General features: G+C 38.1%; 1 protein-coding gene across 3 annotated transcripts in view; it reads right to left on the bottom strand.

The window, feature by feature from the left end:
• LOC133122805 (axin-1-like) overlaps nt 1-990 on the bottom strand; it is a 38,123-nt gene extending 37,133 nt beyond the window's left edge. For all 3 annotated transcript variants that reach the window (XM_061232976.1, XM_061232978.1, XM_061232977.1), the window contains exon 1: nt 834-990. The gene's annotated coding sequence lies outside the window, so the exon portion shown is untranslated. The remainder of the gene's footprint in view (nt 1-833) is intronic.
• Between the last annotated feature and the right edge of the window lie 19,744 nt (nt 991-20,734).

The raw sequence follows: 20,734 nt of genomic DNA, 5'->3' as shown, positions 1-20,734 counted from the left end.
TTTGCACTTTCCAACCATATAAAGGATGTTCACTTATCATATAGGGCTGGTGAGCTAATTATATTGACTGTATCGTGTTTTAAAACAACCGCGAAATCAATTCTTCAACTTGGTAAGCCAACCACCTAGCAAGCTAACTTTAGCAAGCTGGCTACCTGCAGTCACAGACCGTTCGGCTTCTCCACATAATCGTGCTCCATACGCCAACAAGCAAGCTAGCTACACAGGGCCGGTTGTTGGCTAACGTTAAGAGCACGAGCAAGTTGTATTAATTTAGCTAACGGTATAAAGACTAGCAAGCTAGCTATGCGTTCATCAAGCACACGAACAGTATTAGCTCATTTTCATCGCATACACTTCTAGCGATCTATTCATAAACACCGATCGATTTATTTTAGCAAACCAAGCGTTTTCGTTGCTTCCTACTAGCTAGCTAGCTACTAGTATAACACCCCCCTTCGCTACCCTCCCGATTGCTTTGAAGTGAGCCCCACATTGCATTCATGTCTTGGCCTCTTGGAGTCTCAGCAGCAGAAACGGATGGGGGAGGGGAAGCAGAAACAAACTCCACACAGCCAGGCCCTTCCTTCAGCAGACCGACAAGTACACAACTTTGTAGTTAACATTATTTAGGACTACGGAGTACCACAATATGCGAAATAACCATCGATAATATGCACTGGTCATAGATCATACGCTTCTTCGATCGATCAGGTCTCACGGCCCAAATCCATTCGATCTAGAATTTGAATCAAACACAGCAAAGCGAGGGCACATTTCATCCTTGACTACCGCAATCCTAAACCCCGTGCTGGAAAAGTTTCATACTGTACCTCTGAAAGCCTGCTCCCCGTTTTCGAGTGCATCGGGGATCCTGGCGTTTACAGTTCACCGTGAATCGTGTCATAAGGACGAGTTACAAGAGTTTAAAAATAACAAAGAAAACAATCCGTTCTCCTCCACCTCCCCATGGCTGTCTCTCACTCTCTTATTCCGAGTCGGTGTCTGTGAGTGTGTGCATGTATGTGTGTGGAATAGGTGCTCAGCAGCGCCGCGCGCGGTAGCAAAAAGCACTGCGACCTGGGAAAACAGAAACGCCTAGACGCGGAGCAGTCAGGCACTGCTTGCTTCTCCAAAATAAACAGAAAGCCATTCTGTTCAGAGAGGTCACTGTAGTACTCTGTAAATACAATACTGAATTCTGGAGGTACCCATCGATCATGACAGAAGATAAGATGAATATAAGTTCAATTAATTAAAGTAATTTTAGGAGGAATAGTACAGTACAATGTCAGTCCACAGCAATAATGAAGTCCAAATACTGCAGACCACAAAATTCAGTGAGTTTTAGGTCCCAATGCACAGGCATTTCATAGTGAGTTATCCCCTAAAGTGATCATGTCAGATAGTATATTGCACGTAATTTCACATTTGTTTGAAAATAAACATGTTATACATTGAACAAACATATAAAAACACAAATAGCTATATCAACAGGAAATTATGTCAGGAAATTATATCAGTTAGGAAACTGCCACTAAGTCCACATTTAAATTAAGAGCAAGTATTTCCTGATCTTTGGTGGTTCCTCAACCTATCAACTGTATTAAGTGACAACCATTTGCTCCACAACACTTTGTGGATTATTAAATCCTCATAAATAATATTTTGGTTTGGTAAAATATAGTAGATCTAAAGTTTGGAACAAAGCATTACCGTACCTATTGTAAATTGTCCTGGGAACTATGAAAGATAAGTAAAAATTGATACAAAGATTTTAAAATATTACATTTAATTTTCTATATAGCAATAAAATACTAAAGGTGCTGTCATTCTTTTTCAAAATGTTGGTATTCTATGTACACAGGACAATTCAATATGTGCATGCTGCTGTATACAATATGCATACATTTCTCTCTCTCACACACAATATGAAATAAAATAATTGTAAAATAAATATATTATAAAGCTAAAAATATTATGCACAAAACTGGTGCCTATTCTGCGTGGAAAGTATCAAGATGGTAATTCATTTTGCAGTGGAATGATTACACTGAAAAAAACTAAGTGAAACCCCTAAATAAATCCCACCTCTTTTTCACTTAAATTATTTTTTATATATTGCACTAAATCAACTAAAATTACATCTATAATAAATCTAAACCCAAAAATACACATTTAGAAATACACTACAACCAATTTTTTCAGTTTTCAAGTTAACTTGTTGTAGATTCTTTAAGCAATAAGGCTACAAACAATACAAATAGTGGTGACCTGGGTATTATGTATCATACATGAGCTTTCTAATGGTCCTTTTGTCCCTAAATGGCATTTCCTGTCTTGTACCAAGGGTACTATTTGTATTGTTTGCATCTGGTACAAGACAGGAAATGTCATTTAAAAGTTCTTATCTAGAGAACCATTGGAAGCTCTTGTATGATACACAATACCTGGATTTTACAGTGAAATACACCATAGTATCCAATTACTTGCCCCCTCCCTCAACATCTAAATGTCTACGTGTGGAACTAAACCTCTCGCCTGATTTAATGTCTTCATTATAAATTTTAAGACATGCAAAGACGAACCTCAACAGTGTGGAATATCTGTCATTTCTCACTAAGTGGGAAGCTTTTGCCGCATATGGCACAGCTGACTCTACCTCTAACATGGGAGGAAATTAACTTTTCATTTGTCAATAATCACTCTAGAAGCAAAGAACTGTCATTTTAATACCATTTCGAAATTTTGAAAATCTCAACATGACAATATATGCATATCTAAAGATTCAATCTCCACAAAGTCCATCTAATTTTAAAAGCCAGCATTTTATATAATATTTCTACTCAATAGCTACATGGATATTTTTGTTCATTAAAAATAATTTTAATGGTCTGACATATGGGTGGTCTGAGGATAACAAATGACAAATAGCAGTCACTGGACCTACTCAGAGACTAAGGATATCCTGAGTCACTTGGTTTTCTGAAAACAATACTACACATCAATAGCTTGGGTCTAAACATTGGTGACATATTTTAAATAAATTGGAATCAGGAGACAGCACAAATAGTTAAAACTATAATCGCCTAATTCTGTCATCACCCAGCCACAAACCCTTTTTTTCTAGAAGCAACAATTACACATAACCATGCAGTTTTACACAATGTCCACATTCAAACTTAATATTGCATTTAAATGAATAACAACTTATCAGGCAGGAGAGGCTCATTCAAATACACAGGGCATGTCTGTTGAAAATGACCTGACACTGCACCATAAGTAGCATAGCCTAAAAGTATGTAAGAAGTATAACTGTGCAATGATATGCATGTACAAAAAAATTGTTTACTGGTTTAACCCAATCTACAAAAAAAAATCTGTCATACATTTACTATAGTGCCACTCTTAATTTTACAATCCATAATAATTTAGACCGTTTCCATTATTAGCCGAAATCTACTATATTTGCAGGGGCAAACAACATACCAAAATGTATAATATATTATACAGTAGTATTACCTAGTACATATTCATTCATTATAGATTTAGATAGATGGAATTATATAAAACCATCCTAACAGTGTGCAGCACGAACCAATGTGTAAATACCACCTAGGATAATATGGAAAAACAGGAAACGCAATAAAAACGTTATTTCAGCAGGTTGAGAAGTATACAATAAAGTAAAGGTTTAGCCTAAAACTTACTTCCATAATGATAACTACGAACAGTATGTCTAGCTGCAGTCATTTGGAATGGTACAGCTACATCATAGGTCAAGCTGATGTTTCTTGCTAATCTTTTTTAAAATAAGATATTGTTTACTGATAATACATTAATAGCTATGGCATTAATATAAGATACATTCAAATACATTGTTCAGTAAGGTTCTCGAAAGTTTCCCACTCACACAGCACAGTTAACATAACAACACACAACGTCGAATATTGGAATGTGAATAGCAATATATTTACCTGTTGCGATCAAACAAACGACTTGGACAGCTACTTCAAAGAAGCTCGCTTCTCACGGTGTAGAAGTGGCCATATGTAGAAATAAATCCAAGATTTGCAGCATTTGGGTGTTGCATATCATAATGTCAAACGTGCGTCGCTACAATCTATGACTTCCAGAACGTCAGGTACACAAAGAGCAAAACATTTCTTTATCAATACCTTCACATTGCCGCTGCAACAGGGGTGCTGCCTTCCCATCTCCAGACCTGACAGATACACGCGGATAGGCAAGCTGTTTGTTCTCTCGTGCTTTTGCACAGACTGAACACTACGGGTGCAAGTGGAACCGAAGTGATTAAATAAGGAAACGAAAGTTACCCCACCACTGTTGTGAATTCAAATTTAACAACCGAGGGAGACTGACATTCATATAAATGTAAAGGTTTCGTCAAAACGAATATGGAAAAATAGGACAAAAACTGGTATCGCCAGGTCAGAGGAAATAGCTACGAAGCTTCTTTTCAGAACGAAACTAAAATGTCAAATTCTTAAGTAATCTACTAGCCAAAACGAACGAAAATATATACAATATAGTATGCAACATTCAAATCCATTACAATTCGAACCTGATCCAAACGTATATTCAATGAAAGAAAGCTCTCAAGAGCATGCTTGCTGAGAAGCCCAATGTCTTGTGGGACATATGGGTCAAGTGAAGGGGACACTGCGTTTTAATAAATCGATCGAAACCCTGAAATAGACAGCGAGTCGACGGAGGAAACAAACGGTTAAACTCCATAATTTGTTTCAGCAATTCACTTTTAACATTTCTGGTATTTATCCATAAACGGGCAGCATCCATTTATGACTGCATTTTTCTGTTATCTGTCGTGCCGTCATGTTTTGTAGCATTGCGGTCTGATCTAAGTGATATCCCTGAAAGCTGAAGATTTACCAGGATGAAAACTGTTTGATGCCCTTCACATACTACAGCTGATATTGGGCCGCCGGTGCTGGTTATACAAGCCATAGGCTAGAAGTCTTCTGTAATTCTGTAAAATCTTGCATCTGCACAGTTACTATTATTTCTGCTTTAAATATGAGTGCTGAAATCATGATTAATATACTGGTGGTTCAAATAGTGTTTTTTTTCTTTCTTATCACAAACTTGTTTATGACAAAGTGCACTGTTAACCTTGGACTTGGTGGTCCTTAGCATAGTCATTAAAATAACCAAAGGGGTGTTTATGGTGAATAACAGCCATAGACATATTTGGACAAATGTGTGTTCAAAACATATTATTATATTAATATTTATTATGGGCAACAATTGAGTGTTTATGGGCACAGGGATTGGCCGCTATTCTTTAGATATGTAGCAGTGATACGAAGAGCCCTGGATGAAGTGGGTGAATTCACTCTGAAATAGCACTGATCATTAAATTACCCATAGCTGAAGAAGGGGTGCTGGAGTGATTGCTGTCATTTTTGTTTGAATAGATACAGTGGGGTCCCTAGGCACCCTTAATAAAAATAGAGAAAGAATGCTGCAAAATATGGATAATTATTTATATTTTATGTTTGAAAACTATATACTTTTATTTCAATACATTTGCTCTCATGTTTCAATGTTTTTTTATTTAGTTATCTCATTTTCTGTGAAAGCCACTGGTAACAAAATCATTGGCACCCCTAACAATTATTGTAGATGAAATCAAACAAAGTGAAATTGGCAATACAATTTTACTTGAATTTAGTTAATCTCAGGCTAACTAGATTGTGTGATTCCATCACTTCCTGTTTGACTAGAGTATAAAAAATGAGGTACCAAGCATGCAAAATCCCTTTCTCAACCATTAGCATGGGAAAAGCCAAAAAACTGTCAATTCAGAAGACACAAATGGTAATTGACCATCACAAGTCGGGTAACAGGTACAAAGAAATACAGAAACAGTTCAACATTCCACTTAGCACAGTAAAGGCAATAATAAAAAGGTGGGAAACATATGGAATGGTTCCAAATTTGCCAGGAAGAGGATGCATTTTATCCCCACGGATGGTGAAGAAGATGGCGAGGGAGGCCATAGGTACTGTAACCCAAGTTGAAAAGAAAAGTAAAAAAAAAAAAAGAAAACTAAAATGGCACCTCCATATCAGCAAACTCTGGTATGGCACAAACAGGGTGGCACAAAGACAGCCCTTACTGAGCACAATGAACAAACCCAAGCGTATTGAGTTTGCCAAATCCCCTTATAATTATGACTGGAAGGGAATGCTATGGTCAGATGAGGCCAAAATTGAACGTTTTGGCCATATGCACCATCAAAATGTTTGGCGGCAGAATCAAATGCATTCAAGGAGAGGCACCTTATACCTACTTTGTAGGTATATTTTATATCGTCAAATTTGGCAATGGGTTATTGATGTTTTATCCATCCATATTGCATATTCATCAAGGGTGCCAATAAATCTGGAGCCCACTGTATAATCGCATGGGCTGCAAAAACAGTGCCTGAAATAAGGTGTTGATTTTTTACTGTGGGTGTCTATGCTATTCATTCAGTTATTTACAGTAATCTATAATGATGCATTTCAAATTACATAGGCCTGATAATTGTAAAGTTCATCACTAACCTCTATCAGATATCATACTGTCTTGTGTAGAATTGCAGAAGCACATTTTTGAATTGACTGCATCTAGTTTTTATACCTTGTATGTAATCTATATTTTGCATGCACAGCTCATTCTCTCACTCTGTTTCATGAAATGTAAAGACTGAATGGATTCAGTCTTTTGGTTTGGTTGCCTACATGTAAATAAATCTCATCAGAGTAAACAAATGGAGCAGTAATATCTGTAAATATGTTGTTAGATTTTAGCATTGCTCATATGTTCAAAAACTTCTTTTCTATGTTATGTTCACAAGGTCTTACACAGTCATCGTGTTATGAAGGACACTCCTCTGCAATTCCTGTTCTTCAAAAAATATATTTTTTTAGAATATTATTTTTTTCCATTCGATAATGGCATGGACTGCCAAACAGTGCTTGAAATAGTGTGTTGACTTTGCACTGTGGGTGTCTATGCTATTCATACCGTGCACTGTACACCTAAGGACCCACACACAGACCAGCTGTCAATGTATAGACTACAGGTGTAGTTATTTACAGTAATTTAAAACAATGCATTTCAAATTACATAGACCTGTCAATTGTAAAGTTCATCACTAATCTCTATCGGATATCATTCTATCTTCTGTAGAATTACAGAAACACATTTTTTCTTAGCTCACCTACTTTTTATACCTTGTATGTAATCTATATTTAGCATGCACAGCTCATTCCGTTTCAGGAAATGCTTAATGTAAGGACTGCATGGATTCAGTCTTTTGGTTTGGTTGCCTACATGTATATACACCAACTTGTCTGGTGAAACAAATGAAGCAAGAATATCTGTAAATATGTTGTTAGCAAAATCACATTTTCCATGTTATGTTAACAAGATTAACACTAACAGTGTTGTCTGGACAAAATCAGCCTGCCAGAGACAGGATTAGCAAATGTACAATAAGGATGGGCTTCCATCAGAACCATCTCTTCAATAAGGGATTTCATTAGCTCATTTAGATTTCACAACTCCTTTACATCAATAATTTGAAAAATGAATCTTATCAAATAGGCCTCAATAATGTGGCTTATACACACACTTTATTAGCTATTTTATCTTTTTCTTCTACAGCTGTAGCCTGTCCACTTACAGTTATGATGTGTTGTGTGTTTAGAGATGCTCGTCTGCATACCACTGGTGTAATTTGTGGTTATTTGCGTTACTGTCACCTTCCTGTCAGCTTTGACCAGTCTGGCCGTTCTCCTCTGACGTTACTCATTAACAAGGCGTTTCTGTCTGCAGAACTGCAGTTCACTGGATTTTTTTTGCTTTTTTGTACCAATCTTAGCAAACTCTAGAGACTAGTGTGTGTGAAAATCCCAGGAGATCAGCAGTTCCTGAGATACTCAAACCACCCTGTCTGCCACCAACAATCATTCCACGGTCAAAGTCACTTAGATCACATTTTTTCCCATTCTGATGGTTGATGTGAACATTAACTGAAGCTCCTGACCCATATCTACATTATTGTATGCACTGCACTGCTGCCACACAATTGGCTGATTAGATAATCGCATGAATAAGTAAGAATAAGTAATAACACATTTATAGTTTGTTGGCCTGTAAAAAGTAGAGCACAGTTTGATACTGTGATACCACTAAGAAAAAAGGTAGTGGAATCCATTACAGAATGTAGTGTGAAATGTAATTTGATTTCTTATAATATAAAAATAATTTAAATGACAAGTATCATACCTCTATGTTCACCTTCTGTAGAAGATAGCTACATGGTTTTATTTTTCTGTGTTATCAATGAAATTTCAGAATTACTATATTTAATGAACAATATCAGCTTCTCAATTAAATGTCTTTTACATCAAATATAGTTCAAAGATCACCTATATTTGATGAAAATATCATGTAAATGAATTAATAAATAAATATTCTTATATACTATAGTAATGTTCCTCAATCAAACAAAGGAAAATCATGCAGCAGTATGTGTGGTAGATGTAGGCTACTCCTGAACTGGATGAATAGGATGATTAGTGCAAACGTTACGCATTAAATACCAGTCTTTTGTGCAGCAGAAGGTGAAATAAGGCATTATTAAATGACTAAATAAAAGATCGATTGTAATCGCTGCCCAGGACTACTGCTGAGAGCTTGTGCGGCACACATTTCAACCACTGTATCTCTTTCTACTGCCATGTAACTAGTTTACTTTGATTAAGGGGCGACATGGCTCAGGCAGTAAGAGCAGTCGTCTGGCTGTCGGAGGGTTGCCGGTTCGATCCCCCGCCCGGGCTGTGTTGAAGTGTCCCTGAGCAAGACACCTAACCCCCAAATGCTCCTGACGAGCTGGTCGGTGCCTTGCTTGGCAGCCAATCGCTGTCGGTGTGTGAGTGTGTATATGAATGGGTGAATGAGAAGCATCAATTGTACAGCGCTTTGGATAAAGGCGCTATATAAATGCCAACCATTTACCATTTAAGCATGCCAGAGAAACAAAACAATCTATAGATGCAAGAAAGCCTGCGTCATGTTTGTTCTGCTCTGCAGGCAGCTGAGTATCTAACTTAGAATGCGAGGGAGAAAGATCTACTATCATCAAATGCTCATATCATAGCAGCAATGGAATTTAAATCTTATCACTGTGTTCAATCAGCTCACAGTGGAGCTGACCAGAGAGACTGGAGTATCTCCTGAATATAAAATGGCCCCTTTGCATGCTCCCACTCTAGTATGGCTTTATAGAAGATATGAATCAAGGTTTGCACTAGACTGGATCCCTCCATCACAATGAGAATGAAAAAAGATAAAATTCCATCAGGTGGTTTTTCTTGAATCGCTGTATGACTGATTTTTAAATCTGTTCCTGGTAGAACAAATGGTTTGTAAAACAACTATGCAAAGAGAAGTTATCAACAGTTTTTAGTTCCTGTATATCTGGCTGTAGATACTGTGCCAAACAATATATTCAATTTTCAAATGAAGGGGACATTGTGCAGATGAAAAGCTATAGTTTTTTCTTCAGCTACTTGAAGTAAAGAAACGACAGGCCATAAAAAAGCTTTTGGTTCCAGAAAAAATGGCAACATTTACATTATCTTCCTATATAACATTTTTAGCATTTACTATGTTGGAATATAAAATGTTTTAATGAATGATATTAACTGTCACCTGCAAACAGTTATGAGTGTAATCTCGAGGGTTAAATGTACAAAGCACTTGGAATTTAGAAAACTATTATTCTACTTACAGTAAGTGATTAAATTGGATCATTATACACAAATAATGAATAATAAAATACAAGTAAAGAAAGAGAACAATACACATCACATCATATGAGAGGCAACCAAAACAAATTCAGTTACAATAATCTTCACCACTAGTCTACTCATAGTATCTTTACAATCTGTATATGATAATCCTAAATATACCAAATTCACAAGTAAGGGTAAGGGGGATTAATGTTACTTACTTTTTCCTTTTTTATTATTTACAATCTGTAAAAAATTTAAATTAAAAAGTAATCTTGCTTTAATATTTGAAGAAATGTGTCATGTTTTACTTTGTACCATTTTGAGGACAGGTTCGCTTCCAGTATAGCTCTGTTTTTAATCGTCAATGTAAAAATATCTAGGAAACAAAATGTAACAGTACTAGGTCAATCTGTTTAGTGTGTTTTTTTTTTCATTTTTTCAAAGGTCACAGAAACAGGAAATACTAAATGATGGAGAATAGCTGATAGGAAGGCCATGTTCATTGTTTCCATGTTTGACCGAGAAGAGTCTAACACACTTCATTCCACTGCTATAACCTGTGAGAAATGGTAGGTTGCATGCTCAAAAGAGTATTTCATCCAAGAATCACACCCACATATTGAACATAATTAGTTCTGTCTAATTTTAATAATGCCCAGTGCTCCCTCAATGGCTACTACATTTTGCCTGGCAGCAAGACAAGTTATGGAAGTATTGTGCACAAATGTTTTCAGTATATGTGGAAAAATAACGGCCAATAAACAAATTCAACACAACAACATTTGATTTAGAAAATATTAGAAAATAATGTTGTATGTACTTTGATCTTGATCAAGTGGGCCGCAACCATCTGCCGAACAGCTATCTTTTTTATATAACTTTCTCACACTATGTATGTATGTATTCTATGGATAATGTGTGTGTTGCTTCAACAGAGCCCAACAAAGACCACATTCAACGCAGCAGGCTAGATTTAACATTGAAGTGATCGCTCCATCGGTCATCACTGTAAGCGCATAGATCTTTCGTTTGTCACTATTTTTAAATGAATGTCCAAAAAAAAACATCATGAAGAGAGCCTAAATGAACGAATGGTACATCACAGGAATAGGCTTGCTCAAGGCAGACAGCTGAGCCTCATTAAAAACACCATGCATACTGCATTAAGTCATAGGCGGGAGGCGCAGGGGGTCGGCTAACCTGACTGTAGGCAGGCTAAAAGAAATGCTAGATTGTTGAAAATGAAATTATGAGAAGTTTTATCAGGTCCCCTGTGCTTTTTAATGAATCCAGCCTTTTGATGGACAACATTCAATGTGTGAATGCATATATTTTATATGGTTTTGTTCTCTGAATCTTCTGAAAAGCAAACTCCACAACCTCAAGAAACCATTTTTAGTCGGGTCACATGTGAGGTGATAAAGTGTGCCGTTCTCTGGGCAGTAACACGTTTGTCCTGGTGCTTAATTTAACATGCTGCCTCTTTCAAGGTTTGAGCTGTTCGATTTTCTAAAAAGTTGCTGTGAAACAGTATGGTAATTAAAGCCCTTTCTCTGGTCATGCCTCCCTGTGAGTTCTAATTTAAAAAAATATGCAGGCTTGACACGTTGCCGACTCTTCCAGGTATAGCTTCTTCAAAATAATTGAGCACCAGCGTTCACTCTGGAATCATGGGCCGAGCTGTAATGCCCATACAGACACAGCCCATGGCTTCCTCACACATATGTAATGAGTATGACTATTCCACAGTTTTATTTTAGAATGGCAGCATAGCAGCGCCAAGAATAAACACAAATTAGCAGTCTTGCATTTCCGAATGCCTGGCATGGCTTAAGTGATTTGTCTGTAAATCCCATTTGAAAAGCCCTTGTTTTTAGCAAAGTAAAGACAAAAGTGAGCATTAATACAATATTTAATACTCAATTTTGTTATCAGAGTCATAGAGCACTGAAAAGCAGCATACATATCATATGTATATGCATGTTTGTGTGTTTGTGGGGGGAGGGGGTAATATATACCATAAGTAAAAATAAGTGTCTTACCTCAAAATAGCTGCATTTTTGCTGCATGGATTGTGACTTTCCAAGCATAAATCCACGAGTGCAGGCTTCCATTCCTGAATCATTCCACAACCCCAGTTCCAAAAGGGAGAACATCTTCCTTATCAGTAACCGGGCAAGTATTTTCACTGTCAGCGGCCCACCCTGCCATCCCAGGCTGGCTCTCCTATCCATTACTTTCTGAAACAAAGGAAAAAAGAACACCTGTGCAGTCATTTTTACACCTGTCACTTTTAGACAGAGAGAGAGAAAAAATATGCGTGGCATCTAGCATAGCTCTGTTTACTTCACAAAACAGTTGACATCCGCAAGGTCCCAGCTCACCCTGCAGCTGATCATTGCACTGGCAATCACTGATGTTACATTGACCCTGATTTATCTTAACTTTCATTATTTTTGATAAAAGGACCCTTGGAAACATATTTGAGGCCTACCAGGATATGTCAGTTATTAAAGTAAAGTTAAAATAACTGTCACAATAACAATAACTTTCTTTTTACAAGCCCTGTTTTGGATCTACATGTTCTACGGATGGAATTTGAAACAATACAAAAAAATTGAAACCTCACCTTAAGACACTACTGTAACAATTATTTAACCACAATTAATTTTGATCGACATAACACAAAAAATACTGCATGTAAATGTGTGCTTATCAGAGCTGTCCATTTTCTAGCATTTCCACCATTCTTTCCTGTTGGAGCCCCCTATTAATCAGAAGGTCTTCATTGATAATCTTTACCATTTTAAGAACAGTAACACCATGTTAATTTGGCCACATTACACAATAGAATTATACACTGTGTTGTCATTGTGAGAATACGCCGTATACAGAGCGATATTTCTGACCTTTACAATCACGGGAGGTGTTTCCAGCAACTTTGTTCTCATGAATAATAATGGCGGTGGTATGTGAGCGGGATCTGTGGGTGACATGCGAGCGAGGAAGGGATTGACTTAAAGCAGCTCCCTGCCAGGGCTGCTCTGAGGAGCGGGGTCCAGACCCCTCGCCGAGGGAAGGTCACCACACTGGGGAGCCTGGGACACGCCCTCACCTTCTGCTCCTCAGCCATCATCTCCCTCGTCCTCTGAACCCCCTGCCTCCTCCTCCCTCCTCCATGGGGGGGGGGGGGGGGGCTGTTTTCTTTTCCATATGGTTCCTCAGGTGCCCCGTGTGTTTGGAGTACTGTGCATGCCGGCCCAAGGTGATGGCGACTGTCTAGGGGGTAATCTCTTATGCAAGTTTGAGGGCTCTCATGTAAATGCGCACGAAAAAAAGCTAACTTTTCCGAAAAAAGTTAATTTTGAAATGTATTTCTGTCAATCAGAAATGTCAATTATAAATACACATTTGCATACTGTACTTTAGTTCACAGAGCATGTTGTAATTTGTGTGCAAGAGCTGTAATGATCCAGAAACCATATAATCCTAATGCCAATGCAACCAATGGCATTGTTCCCATGAAAGGGCAATTATCTAAATGTCAACCCGTATTATACCAATACCATTATAGCTATCAGCATTATAATTACCCAACCCAAAATAAATGAAAATGTATGAATTCAAATGTCAATGAATCAATCCAAATGAGCAGATAATTATTTTCCAGAACAGCTCTCAATCCCACCATGGGAGGTTTGAAAAATATACCCTTCTAAGCTTATAGCCGAAGTCCAGTGAATACAGCAAGATCAATGCCATTGCTCTTCTATACTGCAGAGACCCAGCCAGGAAAAGACTCACATCAGATGCCATCAGCATATGTTCCTAGAGAAGCCCTTTACTTGCCCTTCCTCGGGCCTTCCTTTGATGGCTGGGCCCCCCACAGTGCTCAAACACAAGGCCTCTGGACATATATCAGCTCAGCTCTCTCAGAAATAGAGCTACTCTTTTAAAAAGACAAGACAAGAAGAGAATATATATACACACACAGTGGAGTCCATAATTATTTGGACAGTGACACAATTTCTGCTGTTTTGGATCTGTGCTCCTGCTTTGAAATGAAACGGTGAACGTGAGCTTAAAGTGCAGACCATCAGCTTTAATTTGTGGGTATTTACATCCATATTGAGTGAACCATGGAATTGCTGGAATTGCAGCCCTTTTTATATATAGTCCCCCCATTTTGGGGGACATATACTGTATATGTACACACACACGTATGCTTAAAATCACGAAGTCAGCGTCTGGGTTTGAGAGAACACATGCCATATTCAACATTTTCCGGCTCTTATCTTAACATAAGATCAGGCCAAACCATCAGGGACCACCATTTTGTGCCGAGCACTTTATCTTATAATCTAGCACAGCAGCACAGAGGCTTTCCAGTTTAAAGGCTAACACTCTGTTGAATGAGAACGCATATTCTTTTATGTCTTGCCTATTATTTCATACATGTTCTCACTTTAAAGGAATACCAATACCCTCGGCTGTGTCTTCCTTTTATGTTTGTAAAAATAGCGCCTTGGATAAACCCCAGTAACAAAGCAAGCAAGAATCATTAACAATCTCTAAAACAAATCTGACCCAATAGCAATTATTCTTCTCAGTGAGTTCTCAAGTCCATGATTCATTTTTTTTTTTTTGCGTATGTGCCTATGAATACCATGCACTAAGGCCTTGATATGCACACCGCTAGAGGAAACTATTGGAATAATCTGACAGCTGAGTTTGGCTGTGAAGCACCCCCTGTGACTGATGGCTGCAGCTGCCAATCAGTTGCCTGTACTCAGGGTCTGATTGACAAATGAAGTGACAGGTGCAGTTGCAGCTTAAGTACCTGCTGCGTTGCAGGGTTGCAGGGGGCTGGGAGGGGGGGGGGGGGGGTGGTGGACACAGGAAGTAATTGACAGCTGGAGCTGTCGGCTAAGTAGTTTATCCTGGTGAGTGCATAACAAGTGCCAAGGCATCTGTTCCTCTCACATCTCTCTCCCCATCTTTGCTGGCACCAGTGCTGCCATTCTAATAAACCGGCAGGTTATAGATGACATTCCACAGAGGGACACAGATGCATTTATACAAACACACAAATAGATAAGCGCACACATGGCATATGCAGCATATGCACGTGTGCACACACACACATATATGGAGGAACATACTGTACTGTACACGCAAATATGTTTCCTGATAAACTTTCCAAAAACATGCAGAACACTTCCACTATAATTGGAATTTACAAAAGAATACCCTTCTAATAATCCATTTAATAATCCAGGCTGTATTAAATTACTTACATCATAAAACCTGAAACACTATGCATATAAAACAGATAATAACATATGAGTTCAGATGATGAGTAGATAGTGACCAAGGGCACTTACTCCCAAATGTGCCCTGAAGCATATGTATGTAAACCAATGGCATCAATGGTTCACTTTCAGGGGGAGGTTCTTCTTGGCATTGAAGGGAATCCACCTTCTGGACAATTCAGTTTAAACATAACAGGACTCATCTGAAAGCAGAGGCCTGTGTCAGGCAAGCTCTGCCCTTAGCTGATGCATTTATATAACCATAGTGGCACTCAGTAGAGTGTACATACCTCCGCCACCCACAACAGTTTTAGCAGCCTTAAACTCTCCTAATTTCACCCTGCTCCTAAATTCAAACAATTTACCAGATTTTGTGCAAATCCGTTCCAGTCTTTACAGTTAGCTTGTCAATGGACAGGCAGGAGGCACACACCCCACAGGGGCAATCGTGTAGCTTCCATTTACTGGAGGTAAAATCATTACAATTTACTGTGCTGTCTGAGTGATGCTCCATCTGGCTGTAAATGCAAGAATGATGTATGAGAACAGCTGTCATATGACCGCTTTTCTTCAAAAGGAAGACTTATCAATTTTACTCAGTATACCCATATATGTCCCAAACTACCTCTCCTACATAGTTATGTAAGCAGGCAATAAAACCAGTCCAAGAACACTTGGTGGGTTCACATGAAGTGCACACACTTGTGGACATTTTACCTTTGCATCTGAAGTGGTTATTGTGCAACCAGAGTCTAATAATCAACCCCAATCACAAGGTGATTACGATCCTCACTTCCAGGACAGCCAGGCACTGGATCATTGTATGCTAGCCTATCGGTGAGGGAGGAGTTTTTTCAAGGGCGCCTCATACCATAAAACCTGTTGCAAACCAGCAGGGATACGTGACATACTGCAAAAAGTCAGTCATAAAATCCAATGTTTGATGATGTCATTCTTCTGCCATAAACTACACTCCTTGAACTTTAAACTGATTGTGCATCATTTCCGAGTCACAGAATGTGCATTGTATCTCAAAATAAAAAAACTTGAATAATAAAAATTCCAAAATATTTTCACATTAGTTTCAGGTTTTTGCCTGAAACTGAAACCCTGCAATTCTCAACTGGCCGAAAAGAATAGATACATCTTCATTACAGGTAAAGTCTGACACAGCGTCAAAATGAAAACCATGCATGGGTTATAAACAACAGTGAAATGTTATTTGTGCATTCAAGCACATTCTCCTACCATAAAGCTAAAAGTGAAGTCATGGGTCAATGTCCACAACAGTACAGTACAGTACAGCTCTAAAGGAACTTTAGCACATTGTTTCACAACAAATAATGTGATCTGCATGATCTCAAATGGATTGGAAACAGCTTAGAGACAGGGGAATTCACATTATGGAGGAATATTTTGGTGATTTCAGGGGAAGGAAACAATAAGACTGCCATGCATATAAATCCCCATATAATTCCCCAGTCGACATCTTTGCTGCAGACATATCTGAAGGAATAAAATAACTATATCCTGACTAAATTTCTTGAAACCTAGATAATAAGGTCAATGTTTTTCCATGTTATTTTGGGTCTGTGCATCTGACACTAAGTTATTCCTTCATTAAATGCAAGAGAAACCTCAACAGGGCTTAACACATCTCATGGGGACCCTGAGTTTTCCTCTTCCCTGGACTTTTCAGCTCATTTGTATTGGTAGCCAGGATTAGCAGAGTCCACTAATTCCCATTAATTTGATCCCGAAAGACTTGCTTACCTATAACTGAGAGATAAAAAAAAACATTTTCATGCCTTTCACAAAGAAAATACACTAAAACACTAAAACACTAAACACTAAAATAAACATTTTCATTCTTCTTTTCACAAGATTCAGCAGGTTTTCAGAAAATACACTCTTAGGAATGTTCCCATGATTCACAGTGAAAGCAACACAATACTAAAATTCCCAATACTATAATGTACTAATTTGCACTTTTACTATAATGAAATTGCTTTAATGAGACACTTTGTTACATACTTTCCATTCAATGGTGTTTTTATCACATTATTATATTGTTCAATACTATATGCTCCTTATACTTGAAAAGTTTTGACTAAATCATATTTTTGATGGTTGCCATTTGATATTGTGATGGCATGGAGCGTAAGATTAAAGTATTGCTTATGTATCAAGCTTGTCATTCAATGTACAGGGACAGCCAGTCTGATTAACTGGATTGGACCGCATTGATGTGTATAATACATTACATTGAGCTGAATTTACTTCTCTCATTTGACACCATTTCAAAATGTTCTGTGCAATCAACATATATTATTCCATACATTAACTACACAGCACAGCTAAGAATAAAAACATGGCTAATAAGCAAATGGCCTGGGGGCATCTTGATGCATCAAAAATGCATCAAAAATACAGCCATCATTCACAAAATGCAATTTTCTGTTGTTAACATGGACTCATCCATATCACTTAAGATTCTTCATTTTTATTGATCCCAGTCCTGACATATTTTTTTCATTTGTTTTATGTATTTGGTCTATTAGCATAGACTGTATGTGTTGTGTTACACATGAATACTTGACCACACACGGCAAACATATACAATATAATGATGATTCTTCATTGTGATAATGGCTAGGCATATTTCAAGAACACATCTACAGTACATTATCCATCTAATTCATTTCATCATATGCATACTGTATGTTTAGAAACAGGGATTGGAAAATGTTTGCACCGTTTCAGGGACAAATCTGACCCCCATGGAAAAGTGATACTTTTGGATATGAAATTGATCAGGACTGGATTACATTCTAAATGTATTAGCTATATAATTATTTTCAATATCAATGAAATGTAAATATATAAATACTTTAACTGATTTAGATAAATCTGTTTGGGCAATCTATAGTATCAATTAACTGAGAAAACAGTTAATATTCTCATTGGCTCTGCATCCACATTTTCAACTGAAGGGTACTGGAACACAGTCTGAAAAATGAAAGGCTGTTTACACCTTCTGTACAGTATTCTCCCAGGTCTTAAACAAAAGAAGCACACTGCAGCAAGCCTGATCTCTTTTCATTCTATCTCTGGGATAGACATATGGCACTGAATAAGAGTACATTCAATTCAAGGCACATCTTGAGGTGTTTAGCCACCGTTGAAAAAATATTTTGATGAACACTTGAAAAGCACATAACACTCTTCTTGAAATGTTGGTGCTCTTACATGTCTAGGTAAATCTGGTTTGTAAACCTTGTAGACCCATCAGCATTAGATTTGAGGAGAGATATGAGGGCAGTACAATGGTTGCATTGCTAATAAGGGTTTGTATTTGCTTTGGCTCACGCTGTCATTGAAAAACCAATTCAAAGGAGAACAACGTCATCACTGACAAGCTGTGTCAGAAGTATGCTGAAGCAGTGTTGAAGCCGCTCATAAAATGAATAATGTGGGTGCAAAAAAGGGGGTGGGGGGGTTGCATTAACTAGCTTGAAAGGCAGTGAGCTTGTAAACAGTTTACAAGTACTGGAAGGATTTAAAGGAGAGTAACAATGTCAGCCCAGAATGATTTAGACATGGAAAGAAGAAAAGGTCAGATGAACACATAAATTAGCACTCCACTCGTCTGTAGGAAGAGTAGGTGGTGGAGTTGCAGGACGATTCAACTCTCACCTCTGGGAAGAGGAGTCAATTCTGACCTGGAGCACTGCACGAAAGCCCACTCAATCTCCTCTGGAAAATGGCAAGCCACCAGCAAGAGAATGAAAATGAAGACAAATGAAAGCAGTGGGCTGTCAGGACAAGAGCCTTGTATTACGTGGCTGGAGGCGCTTCCCAAAAATTCAATTTTTATAGTGCCTTTCCGACGAGTCTCCTCTCAAGCTCTGAGACGAATGGCTAAACCTACTATCGCTGGGATTTGGAAGTGAGGTCAAATGGGCAAGAAGAAAAAAAAGCTGAAAAAAGCAGCGATTTGTCAATACCAATCAATGTGAGAGCAAGCAGAGATTGGAGCTGGTCAGTTCAGAAGCAGTGTGGAGACACAGAGCATCAGGGGTCAGTGAGTAAAATGTGTACTGTGTGTGTGTGTATGTGTGTGTGTGTGTGTGTGTGTGAGCGTGTGCACGTGTGTACACTTGTACACTCAGTGAGCACTTTATTAGGTAAACCTGTTCACCAGCTTGTTAATGCAAGTATTTATAGCTGCCAATCATGTGGCAGCAACTAAATGCATAAAAGCATGCAGACAAATGTCAAAATGGGGAAGAAATGTGATCTAAGTGATCTTTGACCATGGAATGATTGTTGGTGCCAGACAGGGTGGTTTGAGTATCTCAGAAACAGCTGATATCCAGGGAACAGTCTCCCGAGTTTGCAGATAATTGTACAAAAAACATCCAGTGAGCAGCAGTTCTGCAGGCAAAAACGCATTGTTAATGAGAGAGGTCAGAGGGGAAGGGCCAGACTGGCCAAAGCTCACAGGAAGGTGACAGTAACACAAATAACCACATATTACAACAATGGTATGCAGAATAGCATCTCTGAGCACACGCCTCAAACCTTTAAGTGGATAGGCTACAGCCACAGAAAACTTAATAAGTCCTAATAAATAAATAAATAAATAAATAAATAAATAAATAAATAAATAAAGAAATAAATAAATAAATAAATAAATAAATAAATAAATAAATAAATAAATAAATAAATAAATAAATACCTAATAAAGTGCTCACTGAGTGTGTGTGTACGTTTGTGTGTTAGGGATCTCTCCAGACTTGGCCTGACTGACAACCAGGCTGTTGCTTAGTCTCCTCACTCCACAGAACACTCTCATCCGCAATCAATATTCTGCAGGCTCTACAAATACAGTCCACCTGAAAGAAATGGGAGGGGTCTGGAGGAACCTCCCCAGGCTTTTGCGCACTTTCAATAATATTGGTGAATCATTTTAGTTTCACATGCAGGCATGATATGCACTCTGTTTGATTATTTAAGGTTCAGGTTATGCATTTTAAATGCACAAAATAACAGCCGAAGACATGAGGTACTGAGCACATTCAACGTCTGTCACTTAATATGTGACCCCTCCAGCAATTCACTGCAGTTCACAGCTGGTCAGCATGATAAGGTAGCTTGCAGACCACAGCTTTCATGTTTTCCTATTGTTTGCAACCTAACCATCTGCTCCGCATTTATCACAGCATGCCATTAAATCACTTAACAATGCAATCTGCTGTCTGAGTGACAGTATTAATGCCTTTTCTTTCTCTTGTCATGGCTAAAGTAACACTTTTGCACGGGAAGGGAAACTATTTACAAATCCTAGTTAATATTGGTTCAGCCTTTTCTCAACCTCGATTTGTGAAAATGTTCCTTGTTATGTCTGAATGAATTGCGAGGCTTTTTATTTCAGCCTTTCTCATCTCTCCTTGTCTCTCACTACGCTCTCATCAATGCAGCCCTTAGAGGACCTCATTCATTTAGAGCCAGCTTTGCCATGACAGCTCATCCATAATGACAAATATTATTCATTCACCGTTATGAAGGATTCATTCAATATGGCAC

The sequence above is a fragment of the Conger conger genome, chromosome 2 (assembly GCF_963514075.1).
Source record: "Conger conger chromosome 2, fConCon1.1, whole genome shotgun sequence".
Classification (NCBI taxonomy): Eukaryota; Metazoa; Chordata; class Actinopteri; order Anguilliformes; family Congridae; genus Conger; species Conger conger.
This window is presented reverse-complemented; position numbering and strand designations above follow the sequence as displayed.